This window comes from Triturus cristatus, chromosome 12 (genome assembly GCF_964204655.1).
Source record: "Triturus cristatus chromosome 12, aTriCri1.1, whole genome shotgun sequence".
Taxonomy (NCBI): domain Eukaryota; kingdom Metazoa; phylum Chordata; class Amphibia; order Caudata; family Salamandridae; genus Triturus; species Triturus cristatus.
The window spans coordinates 720133975-720160536 of NC_140595.1; the positions used below are offsets into that span (position 1 = coordinate 720133975).

Here is a 26562-nt window from a genome sequence, read left to right on the forward strand (position 1 = left end):
GATGCCGCCGTGAGCTCCTCCCAGCTAATCACACGAACAGCAGTAAAGTAATATAAATACACAGTTGAGGGCGGGCTGCAAGGTCATGTTTTTGAGTAATTATTGAAACTGACCTCAGTGGCTCATTAGCAGAGCTGCGGCTAATGACTGGTTCCAAATCATGATGAAGCAAGCACCATGGCTCGTAGGGGACCCACAACACGCTTTTCTTAGCTCACTGAATTAAAGTATAAACTTCCACCGTGTGTGAGTGGTAAAGGCTTGTTAATATGGTTCCTTTTCCAATTCAAGTCTGACAACAAGAGGCAGAAACCACGTGGCTTCGAAAGCTCTGGATTTTAGCCACCAACCACAGAGAAAGAGAGAACTGGCAGTATGAGAGTTGGAGAAAACAGGAGCGGGAGCAAGGAGCTCAAATGAGATTAATGGCGCGTAAATAGAGAGCGTAAAGGAACAGTTACACAGCTAAGAAAAGGGAAAGAAAGACTAAGGAAAAAAACACAGAAAGAGCCTGTAGATGAAATTCTCTTCCTGGGACAGCAGATTAAGAGAAATTACATAGGGAGAGGTTAAGCATGTAACACGGGGGAGAATAAAAAAGAAAATGCAGTTTTATGAAGTGTGTTTGCCAAATCCAGCCAGCACTTTTGTTCTATTTCTCTCTTTGCATCTTTTATTGGTAAAGTAAGTTTCAAGTGCATGCCCAGGTATGATTGAGAGATCAATGGTATAATAATTTGAAGCGTTTACACCAGTGCTAAAGTAGGAAGAGAGATGTAGCAAAGACATGAAAGAGGTAGCGATAATAAATATGTGGAGAGGCAATAGTGACACAAAAATAAGCCACCTATTTATAAAACTGAAATTGAAGAAATACTAAAGGTTAACTTCTGAAATTGTAGCCGATAATAACAAGATTCTCGTTGTTGACAGGATTTGAACCTGCGCGGGGAGACCCCAATGGATTTCAAGTCCATCGCCTTAACCACTCGGCCACAACAACTTACTGTAAGCTGCATGCAAATATTTTGTTTGAAAGTATTCAAGTTGTCCCACATCAGAGTACTGATATTCTGCAATGCGCTTTTTAAAAACAATGTTTTTTTCATCATGCACGTTCTGTCCTAAAAACTAAAATTGCATGAGTATATCTCTGGATCTGTAAAAGGATACGCTTGCATGCAAACTCTCATGTGGCACTCAATTTTTTGGACCCTGTTGCACTCTGTTTTTGCGCTGCTTTTAGTCTACGACCCATATTACAGAAGTCTACCATCTCTGAGTATTTGTGACTCCTTTGTAAGTACCTTATCTTTAATCCTTGAAGAGCTCTATAATAAATGGGTCCGTCAAAGATTGCTTGAATGGAAGATAAAAGAAGGCCCACTTGTCTCACCAAATGCCGTAGAGAAACCTGATGTTTTACTCACGTAATCCTCAGTTAATTTTTGTTAGACATGGCATCCTTAAGGTGGCCTACCAGCGACCTTTTTGCTTTTCACCTCACGTTTTGCTCTATCTTTATGTTGGCCTTAGGACTCTAATCACTTTATCACTACTGTGAGAAAGTGGCTCTGTATATACTGTTCCCAAAAAGGTACAGTGTGCACAGAGTCCTCAGTGCCCAGAGGTTTGACAGAGGCTAAAGTTTGATATAACCTTACTCTCTAAAGTGGTAGCTTGCTCGAGCAGTAAGGCAGTATCCGAGGACAGTGTAAAGCATTTGTTGTACACACTCAGTCAGCAAATGGTCTCACACACTCAAGAACTGAACTCTAGGCCAATGGTTTGTATAAAAAATATATCGTTGTTTTATTTTAGAACCAACAATAGGTATCAAAATATACTTTCTCAGAATAAGATGCTTTAGTTAAAAACTTTGCAATAGGCAATTGACTTTTGCAGGTAATAGTTACAGTTTATTGCAATAGGAAACACAATTTCAAATTCAATAATACATTGAGCTCAATGGGAATTTTAAGTTATATGCAATTAATTACTTTCAGGATTACTTTTCTAAATCCAGGACTGGATCCTAGATTCAGTCCTGGGACAGTTCTTGGAAACACGTGAGTAAATTCGTTTTAGTAACTGTTGTGATTTTCAAGCAATATTTTGCTATTTTAAAAGTTGACACTTAGAAATTTTTTCTGATCAAATTACCAATGTTATCCTATGGAAGGAAATTCACTTAGCAGGTAGGTGGGGTTATGGTTACTTTTTCTATGTCAGTGTTGGATCCTAGATCCAGCACTACTGTACCACCTGTAAGCAGTTGAGAAACTGCGTTTAAGTTATACAAGCGATTTTTAAGGAATATTTATAAGTTTGCAAAATCGACACTTAGAAGAAATTTTACAGAAAAACAGTCAATGGTTTCCTATGGAAGAAAATTCAAGTTACGGGTAAAGTACATTCTCGTTACTTTGGTAATTCAGTGCTGGGCTCCTAGGCTCAGTACTGGGACATCTATCTAAAACAGGTAAGCAATTACGTTTTCACAATTGGTACGATTTTTAAAGAATATTTGTAAGTTTCAAAAATCGACACTTAGAAACTTTGTCAGCAAAAAGCAAGCAATGATATCCTATGGAAGAAAATTCGAGTTACTGGTAAGTACGGTTAAAATTACTTTTCAGGGTCAGTACTGAGCTACAAGATGCAGCACTGAGGTCTCTCCTGATAACAGGTGAGTAAATCAGAATTCGTTGTTCGGCTGATTTTAGATGAATATTTTAAAGTTCCAATTTCCACACTTAGAAGAAATTCCAAGTGGAACCAGTCAATGTTAGCCTATGGAAGAGAAGTGAGTTATCGGCTTTTAGGTAAGTACTCGACTGGCAGAGTTATGGTTCTGGGCATAGACTCAAGGGTCTCCCAGGGGAGTCCCAGTCTACTTGCCAAGCCCTAAACTCCCCTTTTATTACATATAATTTACCCCTAAGGTAGGCCCTAGGTAGTCCTAGGTGCATGATGCTATGCAAGTAAAAGATAAGATATGTACTTTGGTGGTTTGCATGTCCTGTAAGTACCAAACAGTCTATTTCATTTTTCACTACTGTGAGGTCTACCTCTCTCATAGGTTAGCATTGGGTATTCCCCTATACTTTTTATTTGGTAATTCCATATCGGAGAGGAGTAGCTTTATTTATTTATTGAAAATCCTACTTACTGGTGAGGTTGGATTTAACTTTACTATTTTAGAAATGCCACTTTTAGAGAGTGAACATTTCTCTGCACTTACTGCTCTATTTACCTGAAACCAGGCCCCAATACACATCTGGATTGCGCTGGGTGACAGCAACATTTGTGCCTTCCCTGTAGAGAGCCACAACACAGGTTACTCAACTGCACCTGGGGGGTGAGCTCCGCTCCCCCTCCACCCACAATAGGTTCAAGAACGATAATTTATGTAAGTAAATACATTATAGCTACAGCTTATAATCATGTTAAATTAAATATTTTGTTGTTAGATGGTTTAAATATTTAAACCTCTGGTACATTTGGTAATTCTGTAAAAGCAGAACCCAACTGCCGTAACATTGCCAACCACAATGCCGTAATTTGGATTCGAACCAAGGTTGCTGCGGCCACAACGCAGAGTACTAACCACTATACGATCACGGCGAGCTACATGGGGTCAATGCCATACACTAACATGGAGAATTTATAATTTGGAACACTCAGGGCTGCTCCTGTGATAGGCTGGATGTGTTCATTCCTTCCTCATTCCTCATACAGAGGCTGCGTCTCCTCAGTGGTTGATAGGCTGAAACCGTTTCCTGGCCGCCTGCTTGTGAACTGCCAGGAGTCAAAGATAACACATTACACTTGCGGGCCTGTGATGGGACACCAATGCAGAGAAACCCACTTGGCACAGACCTTCGATTCTGTCTATTAGACCTGCATCTTCCCTGCACCTTTCAAGCCATTTGTATGTGAAGCAAGAAAGAGTTAAGGAGTGATCCATCTACACTTTTATAGGGAGGATGCCGCCGTGAGCTCCTCCCAGCTAATCACACGAACAGCAGTAAAGTAATATAAATACACAGTTGAGGGCGGGCTGCAAGGTCATGTTTTTGAGTAATTATTGAAACTGACCTCAGTGGCTCATTAGCAGAGCTGCGGCTAATGACTGGTTCCAAATCATGATGAAGCAAGCACCATGGCTCGTAGGGGACCCACAACACGCTTTTCTTAGCTCACTGAATTAAAGTATAAACTTCCGCCGTGTGTGAGTGGTAAAGGCTTGTTAATATGGTTCCTTTTCCAATTCAAGTCTGACAACAAGAGGCAGAAACCACGTGGCTTCGAAAGCTCTGGATTTTAGCCACCAACCACAGAGAAAGAGAGAACTGGCAGTATGAGAGTTGGAGAAAACAGGAGCGGGAGCAAGGAGCTCAAATGAGATTAATGGCGCGTAAATAGAGAGCGTAAAGGAACAGTTACACAGCTAAGAAAAGGGAAAGAAAGACTAAGGAAAAAAACACAGAAAGAGCCTGTAGATGAAATTCTCTTCCTGGGACAGCAGATTAAGAGAAATTACATAGGGAGAGGTTAAGCATGTAACACGGGGGAGAATAAAAAAGAAAATGCAGTTTTATGAAGTGTGTTTGCCAAATCCAGCCAGCACTTTTGTTCTATTTCTCTCTTTGCATCTTTTATTGGTAAAGTAAGTTTCAAGTGCATGCCCAGGTATGATTGAGAGAGCAATGGTATAATAATTTGAAGCATTTACACCAGTGCTAAAGTAGGAAGAGAGATGTAGCAAAGACATGATAGAGGTAGCGATAATAAATATGTGGAGAGGCAATAGTGACACAAAAATAAGCCACCTATTTATAAAACTGAAATTGAAGAAATACTAAAGGTTAACTTCTGAAATTGTAGCCGATAATAACAAGATTCTCGTTGTTGGCAGGATTCGAACCTGCGCGGGGAGACCCCAATGGATTTCAAGTCCATCACCTTAACCACTCGGCCACAACAACTTACTGTAAGCTGCATGCAAATATTTTGTTTGAAAGTATTCAAGTTGTCCCACATCAGAGTACTGATATTCTGCAATGCGCTTTTTAAAAACAATGTTTTTTTCATCATGCACGTTCTGTCCTAAAAACAAAAATTGCATGAGTATATCTCTGGATCTGTAAAAGGATACGCTTGCATGCAAACTCTCATGTGGCACTCAATTTTTTGGACCCTGTTGCACTCTGTTTTTGCGCTGCTTTTAGTCTACGACCCATATTACAGAAGTCTACCATCTCTGAGTATTTGTGACTCCTTTGTAAGTACCTTATCTTTAATCCTTGAAGAGCTCTATAATAAATGGGTCCGTCAAAGATTGCTTGAATGGAAGATAAAAGAAGGCCCACTTGTCTCACCAAATGCCGTAGAGAAACCTGATGTTTTACTCACGTAATCCTCAGTTAATTTTTGTTAGACATGGCATCCTTAAGGTGGCCTACCAGCGACCTTTTTGCTTTTCACCTCACGTTTTGCTTTATCTTTATGTTGGCCTTAGGACTCTAATCACTTTACCACTACTGTGAGAAAGTGGCTCTGTATATACTGTTCCCAAAAAGGTACAGTGTGCACAGAGTCCTCAGTGCCCAGAGGTTTGACAGAGGCTAAAGTTTGATATAACCTTACTCTCTAAAGTGGTAGCTTGCTCGAGCAGTAAGGCAGTATCCGAGGACAGTGTAAAGCATTTGTTGTACACACTCAGTCAGCAAATGGTCTCACACACTCAAGAACTGAACTCTAGGCCAATGGTTTGTATAAAAAATATATCGTTGTTTTATTTTAGAACCAACAATAGGTATCAAAATATACTTTCTCAGAATAAGATGCTTTAGTTAAAAACTTTGCAATAGGCAATTGACTTTTGCAGGTAATAGTTACAGTTTATTGCAATAGGAAACACAATTTCAAATACAATAATACATTGAGCTCAATGGGAATTTTAAGTTATATGCAATTAATTACTTTCAGGATTACTTTTCTAAATCCAGGACTGGATCCTAGATTCAGTCCTGGGACAGTTCTTGGAAACAAGTGAGTAAATTCGTTTTAGTAACTGTTGTGATTTTCAAGCAATATTTTGCTATTTTAAAAGTTGACACTTAGAAATTTTTTCTGATCAAATTACCAATGTTATCCTATGGAAGGAAATTCACTTAGCAGGTAGGTGGGGTTATGGTTACTTTTTCTATGTCAGTGTTGGATCCTAGATCCAGCACTACTGTACCACCTGTAAGCAGTTGAGAAACTGCGTTTAAGTTATACAAGCGATTTTTAAGGAATATTTATAAGTTTGCAAAATCGACACTTAGAAGAAATTTTACAGAAAAACAGTCAATGGTTTCCTATGGAAGAAAATTCAAGTTACGGGTAAAGTACATTGTCGTTACTTTGGTAATTCAGTGCTGGGCTCCTAGGCTCAGTACTGGGACATCTATCTAAAACAGGTAAGCAATTACGTTTTCACAATTGGTACGATTTTTAAAGAATATTTGTAAGTTTCAAAAATCGACACTTAGAAACTTTGTCAGCAAAAAGCAAGCAATGATATCCTATGGAAGAAAATTCGAGTTACTGGTAAGTACGGTTAAAATTACTTTTCAGGGTCAGTACTGAGCTACAAGATGCAGCACTGAGGTCTCTCCTGATAACAGGTGAGTAAATCAGAATTCGTTGTTCGGCTGATTTTAGATGAATATTTTAAAGTTCCAAAACTCCACACTTAGAAGAAATTCCAAGTGGAACCAGTCAATGTTAGCCTATGGAAGAGAAGTGAGTTATCGGCTTTTAGGTAAGTACTCGACTGGCAGAGTTATGGTTCTGGGCATAGACTCAAGGGTCTCCCAGGGGAGTCCCAGTCTACTTGCCAAGCCCTAAACTCCCCTTTTATTACATATAATTTACCCCTAAGGTAGGCCCTAGGTAGTCCTAGGTTCATGATGCTATGCAAGTAAAAGATAAGATATGTACTTTGGTGGTTTGCATGTCCTGTAAGTACCAAACAGTCTATTTCATTTTTCACTACTGTGAGGTCTACCTCTCTCATAGGTTAGCATTGGGTATTCCCCTATACTTTTTATTTGGTAATTCCATATCGGAGAGGAGTAGCTTTATTTATTTATTGAAAATCCTACTTACTGGTGAGGTTGGATTTAACTTTACTATTTTAGAAATGCCACTTTTAGAGAGTGAACATTTCTCTGCACTTTCTGCTCTATTTACCTGAAACCAGGCCCCAATACACATCTGGATTGCGCTGGGTGACAGCAACATTTGTGCCTTCCCTGTAGAGAGCCACAACACAGGTTACTCAACTGCACCTGGGGGGTGAGCTCCGCTCCCCATCCACCCACAATAGGTTCAAGAACGATAATTTATGTAAGTAAATACATTATAGCTACAGCTTATAATCATGTTAAATTAAATATTTTGTTGTTAGATGGTTTAAATATTTAAACCTCTGGTACATTTGGTAATTCTGTAAAAGCAGAACCCAACTGCCGTAACATTGCCAACCACAATGCCGTAATTTGGATTCGAACCAAGGTTGCTGCGGCCACAACGCAGAGTACTAACCACTATACGATCACGGCGAGCTACATGGGGTCAATGCCATACACTAACATGGAGAATTTATAATTTGGAACACTCAGGGCTGCTCCTGTGATAGGCTGGATGTATTCATTCCTTCCTCATTCCTCATACAGAGGCTGCGTCTCCTCAGTGGTTGATAGGCTGAAACCGTTTCCTGGCCGCCTGCTTGTGAACTGCCAGGAGTCAAAGATAACACATTACACTTGCGGGCCTGTGATGGGACACCAATGCAGAGAAACCCACTTGGCACAGACCTTCTAGTCTGTCTATTAGACCTGCATCTTCCCTGCACCTTTCAAGCCATTTGTATGTGAAGCAAGAAAGAGTTAAGGAGTGATCCATCCACACTTTTATAGGGAGGATGCCGCCGTGAGCTCCTCCCAGCTAATCACACGAACAGCAGTAAAGTAATATAAATACACAGTTGAGGGCGGGCTGCAAGGTCATGTTTTTGAGTAATTATTGAAACTGACCTCAGTGGCTCATTAGCAGAGCTGCGGCTAATGACTGGTTCCAAATCATGATGAAGCAAGCACCATGGCTCGTAGGGGACCCACAACACGCTTTTCTTAGCTCACTGAATTAAAGTATAAACTTCTGCCGTGTGTGAGTGGTAAAGGCTTGTTAATATGGTTCCTTTTCCAATTCAAGTCTGACAACAAGAGGCAGAAACCACGTGGCTTCGAAAGCTCTGGATTTTAGCCACCAACCACAGAGAAAGAGAGAACTGGCAGTATGAGAGTTGGAGAAAACAGGAGCGGGAGCAAGGAGCTCAAATGAGATTAATGGCGCGTAAATAGAGAGCGTAAAGGAACAGTTACACAGCTAAGAAAAGGGAAAGAAAGACTAAGGAAAAAAACACAGAAAGAGCCAGTAGATGAAATTCTCTTCCTGGGACAGCAGATTAAGAGAAATTACATAGGGAGAGGTTAAGCATGTAACACGGGGGAGAATAAAAAAGAAAATGCAGTTTTATGAAGTGTGTTTGCCAAATCCAGCCAGCACTTTTGTTCTATTTCTCTCTTTGCATCTTTTATTGGTAAAGTAAGTTTCAAGTGCATGCCCAGGTATGATTGAGAGAGCAATGGTATAATAATTTGAAGCGTTTACACCAGTGCTAAAGTAGGAAGAGAGATGTAGCAAAGACATGAAAGAGGTAGCGATAATAAATATGTGAAGAGGCAATAGTGACACAAAAATAAGCCACCTATTTATAAAACTGAAATTGAAGAAATACTAAAGGTTAACTTCTGAAATTGTAGCCGATAATAACAAGATTCTCGTTTTTGGCAGGATTCGAAACTGCGCGGGGAGACCCCAATGGATTTCAAGTCCATCGCCTTAACCACTCGGCCACAACAACTTACTGTAAGCTGCATGCAAATATTTTGTTTGAAAGTATTCAAGTTGTCCCACATCAAAGTACTGATATTCTGCAATGCGCTTTTTAAAAACAATGTTTTTTTCATCATGCACATTCTGTCCTAAAAACAAAAATTGCATGAGTATATCTCTGGATCTGTAAAAGGATACGCTTGCATGCAAACTCTCATGTGGCACTCAATTTTTTGGACCCTGTTGCACTCTGTTTTTGCGCTGCTTTTAGTCTACGACCCATATTACAGAAGACTACCATCTCTGAGTGTTTGTGACTCCTTTGTAAGTACCTTATCTTTAATCCTTGAAGAGCTGTATAATAAATGGGTCCGTCAAAGATTGCTTGAATGGAAGATAAAAGAAGGCCCACTTGTCTCACCAAATGCCGTAGAGAAACCTGATGTTTTACTCACGTAATCCTCAGTTAATTTTTGTTAGACATGGCATCCTTAAGGTGGCCTACCAGCGACCTTTTTGCTTTTCACCTCACGTTTTGCTCTATCTTTATGTTGGCCTTAGGACTCTAATCACTTTATCACTACTGTAAGAAAGTGGCTCTGTATATACTGTTCCCAAAAAGGTACAGTGTGCACAGAGTCCTCAGTGCCCAGAGGTTTGACAGAGGCTAAAGTTTGATATAACCTTACTCTCTAAAGTGGTAGCTTGCTCGAGCAGTAAGGCAGTATCCGAGGACAGTGTAAAGCATTTGTTGTACACACTCAGTCAGCAAATGGTCTCACACACTCAAGAACTGAACTCTAGGCCAATGGTTTGTATAAAAAATATATTGTTGTTTTATTTTAGAACCAACAATAGGTATCAAAATATACTTTCTCAGAATAAGATGCTTTAGTTAAAAACTTTGCAATAGGCAATTGACTTTTGCAGGTAATAGTTACAGTTTATTGCAATAGGAAACACAATTTCAAATACAATAATACATTGAGCTCAATGGGAATTTTAAGTTATATGCAATTAATTACTTTCAGGATTACTTTTCTAAATCCAGGACTGGATCCTAGATTCAGTCCTGGGACAGTTCTTGGAAACAAGTGAGTAAATTCGTTTTAGTAACTGTTGTGATTTTCAAGCAATATTTTGCTATTTTAAAAGTTGACACTTAGAAATTTTTTCTGATCAAATTACCAATGTTATCCTATGGAAGGAAATTCACTTAGCAGGTAGGTGGGGTTATGGTTACTTTTTCTATGTCAGTGTTGGATCCTAGATCCAGCACTACTGTACCACCTGTAAGCAGTTGAGAAACTGCGTTTAAGTTATACAAGCGATTTTTAAGGAATATTTATAAGTTTGCAAAATCGACACTTAGAAGAAATTTTACAGAAAAACAGTCAATGGTTTCCTATGGAAGAAAATTCAAGTTACGGGTAAAGTACATTCTCGTTACTTTGGTAATTCAGTGCTGGGCTCCTAGGCTCAGTACTGGGACATCTATCTAAAACAGGTAAGCAATTACGTTTTCACAATTGGTACGATTTTTAAAGAATATTTGTAAGTTTCAAAAATCGACACTTAGAAACTTTGTCAGCAAAAAGCAAGCAATGATATCCTATGGAAGAAAATTCGAGTTACTGGTAAGTACGGTTAAAATTACTTTTCAGGGTCAGTACTGAGCTACAAGATGCAGCACTGAGGTCTCTCCTGATAACAGGTGAGTAAATCAGAATTCGTTGTTCGGCTGATTTTAGATGAATATTTTAATGTTCCAAAACTCCACACTTAGAAGAAATTCCAAGTGGAACCAGTCAATGTTAGCCTATGGAAGAGAAGTGAGTTATCGGCTTTTAGGTAAGTACTCGACTGGCAGAGTTATGGTTCTGGGCATAGACTCAAGGGTCTCCCAGGGGAGTCCCAGTCTACTTGCCAAGCCCTAAACTCCCCTTTTATTACATATAATTTACCCCTAAGGTAGGCCCTAGGTAGTCCTAGGTGCATGATGCTATGCAAGTAAAAGATAAGATATGTACTTTGGTAGTTTGCATGTCCTGTAAGTACCAAACAGTCTATTTCATTTTTCACTACTGTGAGGTCTACCTCTCTCATAGGTTAGCATTGGGTATTCCCCTATACTTTTTATTTGGTAATTCCATATCGGAGAGGAGTAGCTTTATTTATTTATTGAAAATCCTACTTACTGGTGAGGTTGGATTTAACTTTACTATTTTAGAAATGCCACTTTTAGAGAGTGAACATTTCTCTGCACTTACTGCTCTATTTACCTGAAACCAGGCCCCAATACACGTCTGGATTGGGCTGGGTGACAGCAACATTTGTGCCTTCCCTGTAGAGAGCCACAACACAGGTTACTCAACTGCACCTGGGGGGTGAGCTCCGCTCCCCCTCCACCCACAATAGGTTCAAGAACGATAATTTATGTAAGTAAATACATTATAGCTACAGCTTATAATCATGTTAAATTAAATATTTTGTTGTTAGATGGTTTAAATATTTAAACCACTGGTACATTTGGTAATTCTGTAAAAGCAGAACCCAACTGCCGTAACATTGCCAACCACAATGCCGTAACTTGGATTCGAACCAAGGTTGCTGCGGCCACAACGCAGAGTACTAACCACTATACGATCACGGCGAGCTACATGGGGTCAATGCCATACACTAACATGGAGAATTTATAATTTGGAACACTCAGGGCTGCTCCTGTGATAGGCTGGATGTATTCATTGCTTCCTCATTCCTCATACAGAGGCTGCGTCTCCTCAGTGGTTGATAGGCTGAAACCGTTTCCTGGCCGCCTGCTTGTGAACTGCCAGGAGTCAAAGATAACACATTACACTTGCGGGCCTGTGATGGGACACCAATGCAGAGAAACCCACTTGGCACAGACCTTCTATTCTGTCTATTAGACCTGCATCTTCCCTGCACCTTTCAAGCCATTTGTATGTGAAGCAAGAAAGAGTTAAGGAGTGATCCATCTACACTTTTGTAGGGAGGATGCCGCCATGAGCTCCTCCCAGCTAATCACACGAACAGCAGTAAAGTAATATAAATACACAGTTGAGGGCGGGCTGCAAGGTCATGTTTTTGAGTAATTATTGAAACTGACCATAGTGGCTCATTAGCAGAGCTGCGGCTAATGACTGGTTCCAAATCATGATGAAGCAAGCACCATGGCTCGTAGGGGACCCACAACACGCTTTTCTTAGCTCACTGAATTAAAGTATAAACTTCCGCCGTGTGTGAGTGGTAAAGGCTTGTTAATATGGTTCCTTTTCCAATTCAAGTCTGACAACAAGAAGCAGAAACCACGTGGCTTCGAAAGCTCTGGATTTTAGCCACCAACCACAGAGAAAGAGAGAACTGGCAGTATGAGAGTTGGAGAAAACAGGAGCGGGAGCAAGGAGCTCAAATGAGATTAATGGCGCGTAAATAGAGAGCGTAAAGGAACAGTTACACAGCTAAGAAAAGGGAAAGAAAGACTAAGGAAAAAAACACAGAAAGAGCCTGTAGATGAAATTCTCTTCCTGGGACAGCAGATTAAGAGAAATTACATAGGGAGAGGTTAAGCATGTAACACGGGGGAGAATAAAAAAGAAAATGCAGTTTTATGAAGTGTGTTTGCCAAATCCAGCCAGCACTTTTGTTCTATTTCTCTCTTTGCATCTTTTATTGGTAAAGTAAGTTTCAAGTGCATGCCCAGGTATGATTGAGAGAGCAATGGTATAATAATTTGAAGCGTTTACACCAGTGTTAAAGTAGGAAGAGAGATGTAGCAAAGACATGAAAGAGGTAGCGATAATAAATATGTGGAGAGGCAATAGTGACACAAAAATAAGCCACCTATTTATAAAACTGAAATTGAAGAAATACTAAAGGTTAACTTCTGAAATTGTAGCCGATAATAACAAGATTCTCGTTGTTGGCAGGATTCGAACCTGCGCGGGGAGACCCCTATGGATTTCAAGTCCATCGCCTTAACCACTCGGCCACAACAACTTACTGTAAGCTGCATGCAAATATTTTGTTTGAAAGTATTCAAGTTTTCCCACATCAGAGTACTGATATTCTGCAATGCGCTTTTTAAAAACAATGTTTTTTTCATCATGCACGTTCTGTCCTAAAAACAAAAATTGCATGAGTATATCTCTGGATCTGTAAAAGGATACGCTTGCATGCAAACTCTCATGTGGCACTCAATTTTTTGGACTCTGTTGCACTCTGTTTTTGCGCTGCTTTTAGTCTACGACCCATATTACAGAAGTCTACCATCTCTGAGTATTTGTGACTCCTTTGTAAGTACCTTATCTTTAATCCTTGAAGAGCTCTATAATAAATGGGTCCGTCAAAGATTGCTTGAATGGAATATAAAAGAAGGCCCACTTGTCTCACCAAATGCCGTAGAGAAACCTGATGTTTTACTCACGTAATCCTCAGTTAATTTTTGTTAGACATGGCATCCTTAAGGTGGCCTACCAGCGACCTTTTTGCTTTTCACCTCACGTTTTGCTCTATCTTTATGTTGGCCTTAGGACTCTAATCACTTTATCACTACTGTGAGAAAGTGGCTCTGTATATACTGTTCCCAAAAAGGTACAGTGTGCACAGAGTCCTCAGTGCCCAGAGGTTTGACAGAGGCTAAAGTTTGATATAACCTTACTCTCTAAAGTGGTAGCTTGCTCGAGCAGTAAGGCAGTATCCGAGGACAGTGTAAAGCATTTGTTGTACACACTCAGTCAGCAAATGGTCTCACACACTCAAGAACTGAACTCTAGGCCAATGGTTTGTATAAAAAATATATTGTTGTTTTATTTTAGAACCAACAATAGGTATCAAAATATACTTTCTCAGAATAAGATGCTTTAGTTAAAAACTTTGCAATAGGCAATTGACTTTTGCAGGTAATAGTTACAGTTTATTGCAATAGGAAACACAATTTCAAATACAATAATACATTGAGCTCAATGGGAATTTTAAGTTATATGCAATTAATTACTTTCAGGATTACTTTTCTAAATCCAGGACTGGATCCTAGATTCAGTCCTGGGACAGTTCTTGGAAACAAGTGAGTAAATTCGTTTTAGTAACTGTTGTGATTTTCAAGCAATATTTTGCTATTTTAAAAGTTGACACTTAGAAATTTTTTCTGATCAAATTACCAATGTTATCCTATGGAAGGAAATTCACTTAGCAGGTAGGTGGGGTTATGGTTACTTTTTCTATGTCAGTGTTGGATCCTAGATCCAGCACTACTGTACCACCTGTAAGCAGTTGAGAAACTGCGTTTAAGTTATACAAGCGATTTTTAAGGAATATTTATAAGTTTGCAAAATCGACACTTAGAAGAAATTTTACAGAAAAACAGTCAATGGTTTCCTATGGAAGAAAATTCAAGTTACGGGTAAAGTACATTCTCGTTACTTTGGTAATTCAGTGCTGGGCTCCTAGGCTCAGTACTGGGACATCTATCTAAAACAGGTAAGCAATTACGTTTTCACAATTGGTACGATTTTTAAAGAATATTTGTAAGTTTCAAAAATCGACACTTAGAAACTTTGTCAGCAAAAAGCAAGCAATGATATCCTATGGAAGAAAATTCGAGTTACTGGTAAGTACGGTTAAAATTACTTTTCAGGGTCAGTACTGAGCTACAAGATGCAGCACTGAGGTCTCTCCTGATAACAGGTGAGTAAATCAGAATTCGTTGTTCGGCTGATTTTAGATGCATATTTTAAAGTTCCAAAACTCCACACTTAGAAGAAATTCCAAGTGGAACCAGTCAATGTTAGCCTATGGAAGAGAAGTGAGTTATCGGTTTTTAGGTAAGTACTCGACTGGCAGAGTTATGGTTCTGGGCATAGACTCAAGGGTCTCCCAGGGGAGTCCCAGTCTACTTGCCAAGCCCTAAACTCCCCTTTTATTACATATAATTTACCCCTAAGGTAGGCCCTAGGTAGTCCTAGGTGCATGATGCTATGCAAGTAAAAGATAAGATATGTACTTTGGTGGTTTGCATGTCCTGTAAGTACCAAACAGTCTATTTCATTTTTCACTACTGTGAGGTCTACCTCTCTCATAGGTTAGCATTGGGTATTCCCCTATACTTTTTATTTGGTAATTCCTTATCGGAGAGGACTAGCTTTATTTATTTATTGAAAATCCTACTTACTGGTGAGGTTGGATTTAACTTTACTATTTTAGAAATGCCACTTTTAGAGAGTGAACATTTCTCTGCACTTACTGCTCTATTTACCTGAAACCAGGCCCCAATACACGTCTGGATTGGGCTGGGTGACAGCAACATTTGTGCCTTCCCTGTAGAGAGCCACAACACAGGTTACTCAACTGCACCTGGGGGGTGAGCTCCGCTCCCCCTCCACCCACAATAGGTTCAAGAACGATAATTTATGTAAGTAAATACATTATAGCTACAGCTTATAATCATGTTAAATTAAATATTTTGTTGTTAGATGGTTTAAATATTTAAACCTCTGGTACATTTGGTAATTCTGTAAAAGCAGAACCCAACTGCCGTAACATTGCCAACCACAATGCCGTAATTTGGATTCGAACCAAGGTTGCTGCGGCCACAACGCAGAGTACTAACCACTATACGATCACGGCGAGCTACATGGGGTCAATGCCATACACTAACATGGAGAATTTATAATTTGGAACACTCAGGGCTGCTCCTGTGATAGGCTGGATGTATTCATTCCTTCCTCATTCCTCATACAGAGGCTGCGTCTCCTCAGTGGTTGATAGGCTGAAACCGTTTCCTGGCCGCCTGCTTGTGAACTGCCAGGAGTCAAAGATAACACATTACACTTGCGGGCCTGTGATGGGACACCAATGCAGAGAAACCCACTTGGCACAGACCTTCTAGTCTGTCTATTAGACCTGCATCTTCCCTGCACCTTTCAAGCCATTTGTATGTGAAGCAAGAAAGAGTTAAGGAGTGATCCATCCACACTTTTATAGGGAGGATGCCGCCGTGAGCTCCTCCCAGCTAATCACACGAACAGCAGTAAAGTAATATAAATACACAGTTGAGGGTGGGCTGCAAGGTCATGTTTTTGAGTAATTATTGAAACTGACCTCAGTGGCTCATTAGCAGAGCTGCGGCTAATGACTGGTTCCAAATCATGATGAAGCAAGCACCATGGCTCGTAGGGGACCCACAACACGCTTTTCTTAGCTCACTGAATTAAAGTATAAACTTCTGCCGTGTGTGAGAGGTAAAGGCTTGTTAATATGGTTCCTTTTCCAATTCAAGTCTGACAACAAGAGGCAGAAACCACGTGGCTTCGAAAGCTCTGGATTTTAGCCACCAACCACAGAGAAAGAGAGAACTGGCAGTATGAGAGTTGGAGAAAACAGGAGCGGGAGCAAGGAGCTCAAATGAGATTAATGGCGCGTAAATAGAGAGCGTAAAGGAACAGTTACACAGCTAAGAAAAGGGAAAGAAAGACTAAGGAAAAAAACACAGAAAGAGCCAGTAGATGAAATTCTCTTCCTGGGACAGCAGATTAAGAGAAATTACATAGGGAGAGGTTAAGCATGTAACACGGGGGAGAATAAAAAAGAAAATGCAGTTTTATGAAGTGTGTTTGCCAAATCCAGCCAGCACTTTTGTTCTATTTCTCTCTTTGCATCTTTTATTGGTAAAGTAAGTTTCAAGTGCATGCCCAGGTATGATTGAGAGAGCAATGGTATAATAATTTGAAGCGTTTACACCAGTGCTAAAGTAGGAAGAGAGATGTAGCAAAGACATGAAAGAGGTAGCGATAATAAATATGTGAAGAGGCAATAGTGACACAAAAATAAGCCACCTATTTATAAAACTGAAATTGAAGAAATACTAAAGGTTAACTTCTGAAATTGTAGCCGATAATAACAAGATTCTCGTTTTTGGCAGGATTCGAAACTGCGCGGGGAGACCCCAATGGATTTCAAGTCCATCGCCTTAACCACTCGGCCACAACAACTTACTGTAAGCTGCATGCAAATATTTTGTTTGAAAGTATTCAAGTTGTCCCACATCAAAGTACTGATATTCTGCAATGCGCTTTTTAAAAACAATGTTTTTTTCATCATGCACATTCTGTCCTAAAAACAAAAATTGCATGAGTATATCTCTGGATCTGTAAAAGGATACGCTTGCATGCAAACTCTCATGTGGCACTCAATTTTTTGGACCCTGTTGCACTCTGTTTTTGCGCTGCTTTTAGTCTACGACCCATATTACAGAAGACTACCATCTCTGAGTGTTTGTGACTCCTTTGTAAGTACCTTATCTTTAATCCTTGAAGAGCTGTATAATAAATGGGTCCGTCAAAGATTGCTTGAATGGAAGATAAAAGAAGGCCCACTTGTCTCACCAAATGCCGTAGAGAAACCTGATGTTTTACTCACGTAATCCTCAGTTAATTTTTGTTAGACATGGCATCCTTAAGGTGGCCTACCAGCGACCTTTTTGCTTTTCACCTCACGTTTTGCTCTATCTTTATGTTGGCCTTAGGACTCTAATCACTTTATCACTACTGTAAGAAAGTGGCTCTGTATATACTGTTCCCAAAAAGGTACAGTGTGCACAGAGTCCTCAGTGCCCAGAGGTTTGACAGAGGCTAAAGTTTGATATAACCTTACTCTCTAAAGTGGTAGCTTGCTCGAGCAGTAAGGCAGTATCCGAGGACAGTGTAAAGCATTTGTTGTACACACTCAGTCAGCAAATGGTCTCACACACTCAAGAACTGAACTCTAGGCCAATGGTTTGTATAAAAAATATATTGTTGTTTTATTTTAGAACCAACAATAGGTATCAAAATATACTTTCTCAGAATAAGATGCTTTAGTTAAAAACTTTGCAATAGGCAATTGACTTTTGCAGGTAATAGTTACAGTTTATTGCAATAGGAAACACAATTTCAAATACAATAATACATTGAGCTCAATGGGAATTTTAAGTTATATGCAATTAATTACTTTCAGGATTACTTTTCTAAATCCAGGACTGGATCCTAGATTCAGTCCTGGGACAGTTCTTGGAAACAAGTGAGTAAATTTGTTTTAGTAACTGTTGTGATTTTCAAGCAATATTTTGCTATTTTAAAAGTTGACACTTAGAAATTTTTTCTGATCAAATTACCAATGTTATCCTATGGAAGGAAATTCACTTAGCAGGTAGGTGGGGTTATGGTTACTTTTTCTATGTCAGTGTTGGATCCTAGATCCAGCACTACTGTACCACCTGTAAGCAGTTGAGAAACTGCGTTTAAGTTATACAAGCGATTTTTAAGGAATATTTATAAGTTTGCAAAATCGACACTTAGAAGAAATTTTACAGAAAAACAGTCAATGGTTTCCTATGGAAGAAAATTCAAGTTACGGGTAAAGTACATTCTCGTTACTTTGGTAATTCAGTGCTGGGCTCCTAGGCTCAGTACTGGGACATCTATCTAAAACAGGTAAGCAATTACGTTTTCACAATTGGTACGATTTTTAAAGAATATTTGTAAGTTTCAAAAATCGACACTTAGAAACTTTGTCAGCAAAAAGCAAGCAATGATATCCTATGGAAGAAAATTCGAGTTACTGGTAAGTACGGTTAAAATTACTTTTCAGGGTCAGTACTGAGCTACAAGATGCAGCACTGAGGTCTCTCCTGATAACAGGTGAGTAAATCAGAATTCGTTGTTCGGCTGATTTTAGATGAATATTTTAAAGTTCCAAAACTCCACACTTAGAAGAAATTCCAAGTGGAACCAGTCAATGTTAGCCTATGGAAGAGAAGTGAGTTATCGGCTTTTAGGTAAGTACTCGACTGGCAGAGTTATGGTTCTGGGCATAGACTCAAGGGTCTCCCAGGGGAGTCCCAGTCTACTTGCCAAGCCCTAAACTCCCCTTTTATTACATATAATTTACCCCTAAGGTAGGCCCTAGGTAGTCCTAGGTGCATGATGCTATGCAAGTAAAAGATAAGATATGTACTTTGGTAGTTTGCATGTCCTGTAAGTACCAAACAGTCTATTTCATTTTTCACTACTGTGAGGTCTACCTCTCTCATAGGTTAGCATTGGGTATTCCCCTATACTTTTTATTTGGTAATTCCATATCGGAGAGGAGTAGCTTTATTTATTTATTGAAAATCCTACTTACTGGTGAGGTTGGATTTAACTTTACTATTTTAGAAATGCCACTTTTAGAGAGTGAACATTTCTCTGCACTTACTGCTCTATTTACCTGAAACCAGGCCCCAATACACGTCTGGATTGGGCTGGGTGACAGCAACATTTGTGCCTTCCCTGTAGAGAGCCACAACACAGGTTACTCAACTGCACCTGGGGGGTGAGCTCCGCTCCCCCTCCACCCACAATAGGTTCAAGAACGATAATTTATGTAAGTAAATACATTATAGCTACAGCTTATAATCATGTTAAATTAAATATTTTGTTGTTAGATGGTTTAAATATTTAAACCACTGGTACATTTGGTAATTCTGTAAAAGCAGAACCCAACTGCCGTAACATTGCCAACCACAATGCCGTAACTTGGATTCGAACCAAGGTTGCTGCGGCCACAACGCAGAGTACTAACCACTATACGATCACGGCGAGCTACATGGGGTCAATGCCATGCACTAACATGGAGAATTTATAATTTGGAACACTCAGGGCTGCTCCTGTGATAGGCTGGATGTATTCATTGCTTCCTCATTCCTCATACAGAGGCTGCGTCTCCTCAGTGGTTGATAGGCTGAAACCGTTTCCTGGCCGCCTGCTTGTGAACTGCCAGGAGTCAAAGATAACACATTACACTTGCGGGCCTGTGATGGGACACCAATGCAGAGAAACCCACTTGGCACAGACCTTCTATTCTGTCTATTAGACCTGCATCTTCCCTGCACCTTTCAAGCCATTTGTATGTGAAGCAAGAAAGAGTTAAGGAGTGATCCATCTACACTTTTGTAGGGAGGATGCCGCCGTGAGCTCCTCCCAGCTAATCACACGAACAGCAGTAAAGTAATATAAATACACAGTTGAGGGCGGGCTGCAAGGTCATGTTTTTGAGTAATTATTGAAACTGACCATAGTGGCTCATTAGCAGAGCTGCGGCTAATGACTGGTTCCAAATCATGATGAAGCAAGCACCATGGCTCGTAGGGGACCCACAACACGCTTTTCTTAGCTCACTGAATTAAAGTATAAACTTCCGCCGTGTGTGAGTGGTAAAGGCTTGTTAATATGGTTCCTTTTCCAATTCAAGTCTGACAACAAGAAGCAGAAACCACGTGGCTTCGAAAGCTCTGGATTTTAGCCACCAACCACAGAGAAAGAGAGAACTGGCAGTATGAGAGTTGGAGAAAACAGGAGCGGGAGCAAGGAGCTCAAATGAGATTAATGGCGCGTAAATAGAGAGCGTAAAGGAACAGTTACACAGCTAAGAAAAGGGAAAGAAAGACTAAGGAAAAAAACACAGAAAGAGCCTGTAGATGAAATTCTCTTCCTGGGACAGCAGATTAAGAGAAATTACATAGGGAGAGGTTAAGCATGTAACACGGGGGAGAATAAAAAAGAAAATGCAGTTTTATGAAGTGTGTTTGCCAAATCCAGCCAGCACTTTTGTTCTATTTCTCTCTTTGCATCTTTTATTGGTAAAGTAAGTTTCAAGTGCATGCCCAGGTATGATTGAGAGAGCAATGGTATAATAATTTGAAGCGTTTACACCAGTGTTAAAGTAGGAAGAGAGATGTAGCAAAGACATGAAAGAGGTAGCGATAATAAATATGTGGAGAGGCAATAGTGACACAAAAATAAGCCACCTATTTATAAAACTGAAATTGAAGAAATACTAAAGGTTAACTTCTGAAATTGTAGCCGATAATAACAAGATTCTCGTTGTTGGCAGGATTCGAACCTGCGCGGGGAGACCCCAATGGATTTCAAGTCCATCGCCTTAACCACTCGGCCACAACAACTTACTGTAAGCTGCATGCAAATATTTTGTTTGAAAGTATTCAAGTTTTCCCACATCAGAGTACTGATATTCTGCAATGCGCTTTTTAAAAACAATGTTTTTTTCATCATGCACGTTCTGTCCTAAAAACAAAAATTGCATGAGTATATCTCTGGATCTGTAAAAGGATACGCTTGCATGCAAACTCTCATGTGGCACTCAATTTTTTGGACTCTGTTGCACTCTGTTTTTGCGCTGCTTTTAGTCTACGACCCATATTACAGAAGTCTACCATCTCTGAGTATTTGTGACTCCTTTGTAAGTACCTTATCTTTAATCCTTGAAGAGCTCTATAATAAATGGGTCCGTCAAAGATTGCTTGAATGGAATATAAAAGAAGGCCCACTTGTCTCACCAAATGCCGTAGAGAAACCTGATGTTTTACTCACGTAATCCTCAGTTAATTTTTGTTAGACATGGCATCCTTAAGGTGGCCTACCAGCGACCTTTTTGCTTTTCACCTCACGTTTTGCTCTATCTTTATGTTGGCCTTAGGACTCTAATCACTTTATCACTACTGTGAGAAAGTGGCTCTGTATATACTGTTCCCAAAAAGGTACAGTGTGCACAGAGTCCTCAGTGCCCAGAGGTTTGACAGAGGCTAAAGTTTGATATAACCTTACTCTCTAAAGTGGTAGCTTGCTCGAGCAGTAAGGCAGTATCCGAGGACAGTGTAAAGCATTTGTTGTACACACTCAGTCAGCAAATGGTCTCACACACTCAAGAACTGAACTCTAGGCCAATGGTTTGTATAAAAAATATATTGTTGTTTTATTTTAGAACCAACAATAGGTATCAAAATATACTTTCTCAGAATAAGATGCTTTAGTTAAAAACTTTGCAATAGGCAATTGACTTTTGCAGGTAATAGTTACAGTTTATTGCAATAGGAAACACAATTTCAAATACAATAATACATTGAGCTCAATGGGAATTTTAAGTTATATGCAATTAATTACTTTCAGGATTACTTTTCTAAATCCAGGACTGGATCCTAGATTCAGTCCTGGGACAGTTCTTGGAAACAAGTGAGTAAATTCGTTTTAGTAACTGTTGTGATTTTCAAGCAATATTTTGCTATTTTAAAAGTTGACACTTAGAAATTTTTTCTGATCAAATTACCAATGTTATCCTATGGAAGGAAATTCACTTAGCAGGTAGGTGGGGTTATGGTTACTTTTTCTATGTCAGTGTTGGATCCTAGATCCAGCACTACTGTACCACCTGTAAGCAGTTGAGAAACTGCGTTTAAGTTATACAAGCGATTTTTAAGGAATATTTATAAGTTTGCAAAATCGACACTTAGAAGAAATTTTACAGAAAAACAGTCAATGGTTTCCTATGGAAGAAAATTCAAGTTACGGGTAAAGTACATTCTCGTTACTTTGGTAATTCAGTGCTGGGCTCCTAGGCTCAGTACTGGGACATCTATCTAAAACAGGTAAGCAATTACGTTTTCACAATTGGTACGATTTTTAAAGAATATTTGTAAGTTTCAAAAATCGACACTTAGAAACTTTGTCAGCAAAAAGCAAGCAATGATATCCTATGGAAGAAAATTCGAGTTACTGGTAAGTACGGTTAAAATTACTTTTCAGGGTCAGTACTGAGCTACAAGATGCAGCACTGAGGTCTCTCCTGATAACAGGTGAGTAAATCAGAATTCGTTGTTCGGCTGATTTTAGATGCATATTTTAAAGTTCCAAAACTCCACACTTAGAAGAAATTCCAAGTGGAACCAGTCAATGTTAGCCTATGGAAGAGAAGTGAGTTATCGGTTTTTAGGTAAGTACTCGACTGGCAGAGTTATGGTTCTGGGCATAGACTCAAGGGTCTCCCAGGGGAGTCCCAGTCTACTTGCCAAGCCCTAAACTCCCCTTTTATTACATATAATTTACCCCTAAGGTAGGCCCTAGGTAGTCCTAGGTGCATGATGCTATGCAAGTAAAAGATAAGATATGTACTTTGGTGGTTTGCATGTCCTGTAAGTACCAAACAGTCTATTTCATTTTTCACTACTGTGAGGTCTACCTCTCTCATAGGTTAGCATTGGGTATTCCCCTATACTTTTTATTTGGTAATTCCTTATCGGAGAGGACTAGCTTTATTTATTTATTGAAAATCCTACTTACTGGTGAGGTTGGATTTAACTTTACTATTTTAGAAATGCCACTTTTAGAGAGTGAACATTTCTCTGCACTTACTGCTCTATTTACCTGAAACCAGGCCCCAATACACGTCTGGATTGGGCTGGGTGACAGCAACATTTGTGCCTTCCCTGTAGAGAGCCACAACACAGGTTACTCAACTGCACCTGGGGGGTGAGCTCCGCTCCCCCTCCACCCACAATAGGTTCAAGAACGATAATTTATGTAAGTAAATACATTATAGCTACAGCTTATAATCATGTTAAATTAAAATTTTGTTGTTAGATGGTTTAAATATTTAAACCTCTGGTACATTTGGTAATTCTGTAAAAGCAGAACCCAACTGCCGTAACATTGCCAACCACAATGCCGTAACTTGGATTCGAACCAAGGTTGCTGCGGCCACAACGCAGAGTACTAACCACTATACGATCACGGCGAGCTACATGGGGTCAATGCCATACACTAACATGGAGAATTTATAATTTGGAACACTCAGGGCTGCTCCTGTGATAGGCTGGATGTATTCATTGCTTCCTCATTCCTCATACAGAGGCTGCGTCTCCTCAGTGGTTGATAGGCTGAAACCGTTTCCTGGCCGCCTGCTTGTGAACTGCCAGGAGTCAAAGATAACACATTACACTTGCGGGCCTGTGATGGGACACCAATGCAGAGAAACCCACTTGGCACAGACCTTCTAGTCTGTCTATTAGACCTGCATCTTCCCTGCACCTTTCAAGCCATTTGTATGTGAAGCAAGAAAGAGTTAAGGAGTGATCCATCCACACTTTTATAGGGAGGATGCCGCCGTGAGCTCCTCCCAGCTAATCACACGAACAGCAGTAAAGTAATATAAATACACAGTTGAGGGCGGGCTGCAAGGTCATGTTTTTGAGTAATTATTGAAACTGACCTCAGTGGCTCATTAGCAGAGCTGCGGCTAATGACTGGTTCCAAATCATGATGAAGCAAGCACCATGGCTCGTAGGGGACCCACAACAAGCTTTTCTTAGCTCACTGAATTAAAGTATAAACTTCCGCCGTGTGTGAGTGGTAAAGGCTTGTTAATATGGTTCCTTTTCCAATTCAAGTCTGACAACAAGAGGCAGAAACCACGTGGCTTCGAAAGCTCTGGATTTTAGCCACCAACCACAGAGAAAGAGAGAACTGGCAGTATGAGAGTTGGAGAAAACAGGAGCGGGAGCAAGGAGCTCAAATGAGATTAATGGCGCGTAAATAGAGAGCGTAAAGGAACAGTTACACAGCTAAGAAAAGGGAAAGAAAGACTAAGGAAAAAAACACAGAAAGAGCCTGTAGATGAAATTCTCTTCCTGGGACAGCAGATTAAGAGAAATTACATAGGGAGAGGTTAAGCATGTAACACGGGGGAGAATAAAAAAGAAAATGCAGTTTTATGAAGTGTGTTTGCCAAATCCAGCCAGCACTTTTGTTCTATTTCTCTCTTTGCATCTTTTATTGGTAAAGTAAGTTTCAAGTGCATGCCCAGGTATGATTGAGAGAGCAATGGTATAATAATTTGAAGCGTTTACACCAGTGCTAAAGTAGGAAGAGAGATGTAGCAAAGACATGAAAGAGGTAGCGATAATAAATATGTGGAGAGGCAATAGTGACACAAAAATAAGCCACCTATTTATAAAACTGAAATTGAAGAAATACTAAAGGTTAACTTCTGAAATTGTAGCCGATAATAACAAGATTCTCGTTTTTGGCAGGATTCGAAACTGCGCGGGGAGACCCCAATGGATTTCAAGTCCATCGCCTTAACCACTCGGCCACAACAACTTACTGTAAGCTGCATGCAAATATTTTGTTTGAAAGTATTCAAGTTGTCCCACATCAAAGTACTGATATTCTGCAATGCGCTTTTTAAAAACAATGTTTTTTTCATCATGCACGTTCTGTCCTAAAAACAAAAATTGCATGAGTATATCTCTGGATCTGTAAAAGGATACGCTTGCATGCAAACTCTCATGTGGCACTCAATTTTTTGGACCCTGTTGCACTCTGTTTTTGCGCTGCTTTTAGTCTACGACCCATATTACAGAAGACTACCATCTCTGAGTGTTTGTGACTCCTTTGTAAGTACCTTATCTTTAATCCTTGAAGAGCTGTATAATAAATGGGTCCGTCAAAGATTGCTTGAATGGAAGATAAAAGAAGGCCCACTTGTCTCAACAAATGCCGTAGAGAAACCTGATGTTTTACTCACGTAATCCTCAGTTAATTTTTGTTAGACATGGCATCCTTAAGGTGGCCTACCAGCGACCTTTTTGCTTTTCACCTCACGTTTTGCTCTATCTTTATGTTGGCCTTAGGACTCTAATCACTTTATCACTACTGTAAGAAAGTGGCTCTGTATATACTGTTCCCAAAAAGGTACAGTGTGCACAGAGTCCTCAGTGCCCAGAGGTTTGACAGAGGCTAAAGTTTGATATAACCTTACTCTCTAAAGTGGTAGCTTGCTCGAGCAGTAAGGCAGTATCCGAGGACAGTGTAAAGCATTTGTTGTACACACTCAGTCAGCAAATGGTCTCACACACTCAAGAACTGAACTCTAGGCCAATGGTTTGTATAAAAAATATATTGTTGTTTTATTTTAGAACCAACAATAGGTATCAAAATATACTTTCTCAGAATAAGATGCTTTAGTTAAAAACTTTGCAATAGGCAATTGACTTTTGCAGGTAATAGTTACAGTTTATTGCAATAGGAAACACAATTTCAAATACAATAATACATTGAGCTCAATGGGAATTTTAAGTTATATGCAATTAATTACTTTCAGGATTACTTTTCTAAATCCAGGACTGGATCCTAGATTCAGTCCTGGGACAGTTCTTGGAAACAAGTGAGTAAATTCGTTTTAGTAACTGTTGTGATTTTCAAGCAATATTTTGCTATTTTAAAAGTTGACACTTAGAAATTTTTTCTGATCAAATTACCAATGTTATCCTATGGAAGGAAATTCACTTAGCAGGTAGGTGGGGTTATGGTTACTTTTTCTATGTCAGTGTTGGATCCTAGATCCAGCACTACTGTACCACCTGTAAGCAGTTGAGAAACTGCGTTTAAGTTATACAAGCGATTTTTAAGGAATATTTATAAGTTTGCAAAATCGACACTTAGAAGAAATTTTACAGAAAAACAGTCAATGGTTTCCTATGGAAGAAAATTCAAGTTACGGGTAAAGTACATTCTCGTTACTTTGGTAATTCAGTGCTGGGCTCCTAGGCTCAGTACTGGGACATCTATCTAAAACAGGTAAGCAATTAGGTTTTCACAATTGGTACGATTTTTAAAGAATATTTGTAAGTTTCAAAAATCGACACTTAGAAACTTTGTCAGCAAAAAGCAAGCAATGATATCCTATGGAAGAAAATTCGAGTTACTGGTAAGTACGGTTAAAATT

The 26562-nt window shown here is 39.6% G+C and overlaps 10 non-coding genes across 10 annotated transcripts; all 10 read right to left on the bottom strand.

Annotated features, from left to right (window-relative positions):
* Positions 1-921: 921 nt before the first annotated feature.
* TRNAS-UGA (transfer RNA serine (anticodon UGA)) lies at positions 922-1003 on the bottom strand. Its single transcript has one exon. It is a non-coding gene; the product is annotated as a tRNA-Ser (tRNA).
* Positions 1004-4909: 3906 nt separating this feature from the next.
* On the bottom strand, positions 4910-4991 carry TRNAS-UGA (transfer RNA serine (anticodon UGA)). Its single transcript has one exon. It is a non-coding gene; the product is annotated as a tRNA-Ser (tRNA).
* Positions 4992-8898: 3907 nt separating this feature from the next.
* TRNAS-UGA (transfer RNA serine (anticodon UGA)) lies at positions 8899-8980 on the bottom strand. Its single transcript has one exon. It is a non-coding gene; the product is annotated as a tRNA-Ser (tRNA).
* Positions 8981-11533: 2553 nt separating this feature from the next.
* TRNAH-GUG (transfer RNA histidin (anticodon GUG)) lies at positions 11534-11605 on the bottom strand. The gene has a single exon. It is a non-coding gene; the product is annotated as a tRNA-His (tRNA).
* Positions 11606-12887: 1282 nt separating this feature from the next.
* On the bottom strand, positions 12888-12969 carry TRNAS-UGA (transfer RNA serine (anticodon UGA)). The gene has a single exon. It is a non-coding gene; the product is annotated as a tRNA-Ser (tRNA).
* A 3907-nt stretch (positions 12970-16876) lies between these two features.
* TRNAS-UGA (transfer RNA serine (anticodon UGA)) lies at positions 16877-16958 on the bottom strand. Its single transcript has one exon. It is a non-coding gene; the product is annotated as a tRNA-Ser (tRNA).
* Positions 16959-19511: 2553 nt separating this feature from the next.
* On the bottom strand, positions 19512-19583 carry TRNAH-GUG (transfer RNA histidin (anticodon GUG)). Its single transcript has one exon. It is a non-coding gene; the product is annotated as a tRNA-His (tRNA).
* Positions 19584-20865: 1282 nt separating this feature from the next.
* TRNAS-UGA (transfer RNA serine (anticodon UGA)) lies at positions 20866-20947 on the bottom strand. Its single transcript has one exon. It is a non-coding gene; the product is annotated as a tRNA-Ser (tRNA).
* Positions 20948-23499: 2552 nt separating this feature from the next.
* Positions 23500-23571, bottom strand: TRNAH-GUG (transfer RNA histidin (anticodon GUG)). Its single transcript has one exon. It is a non-coding gene; the product is annotated as a tRNA-His (tRNA).
* A 1282-nt stretch (positions 23572-24853) lies between these two features.
* Positions 24854-24935, bottom strand: TRNAS-UGA (transfer RNA serine (anticodon UGA)). Its single transcript has one exon. It is a non-coding gene; the product is annotated as a tRNA-Ser (tRNA).
* Positions 24936-26562: the final 1627 nt, after the last annotated feature.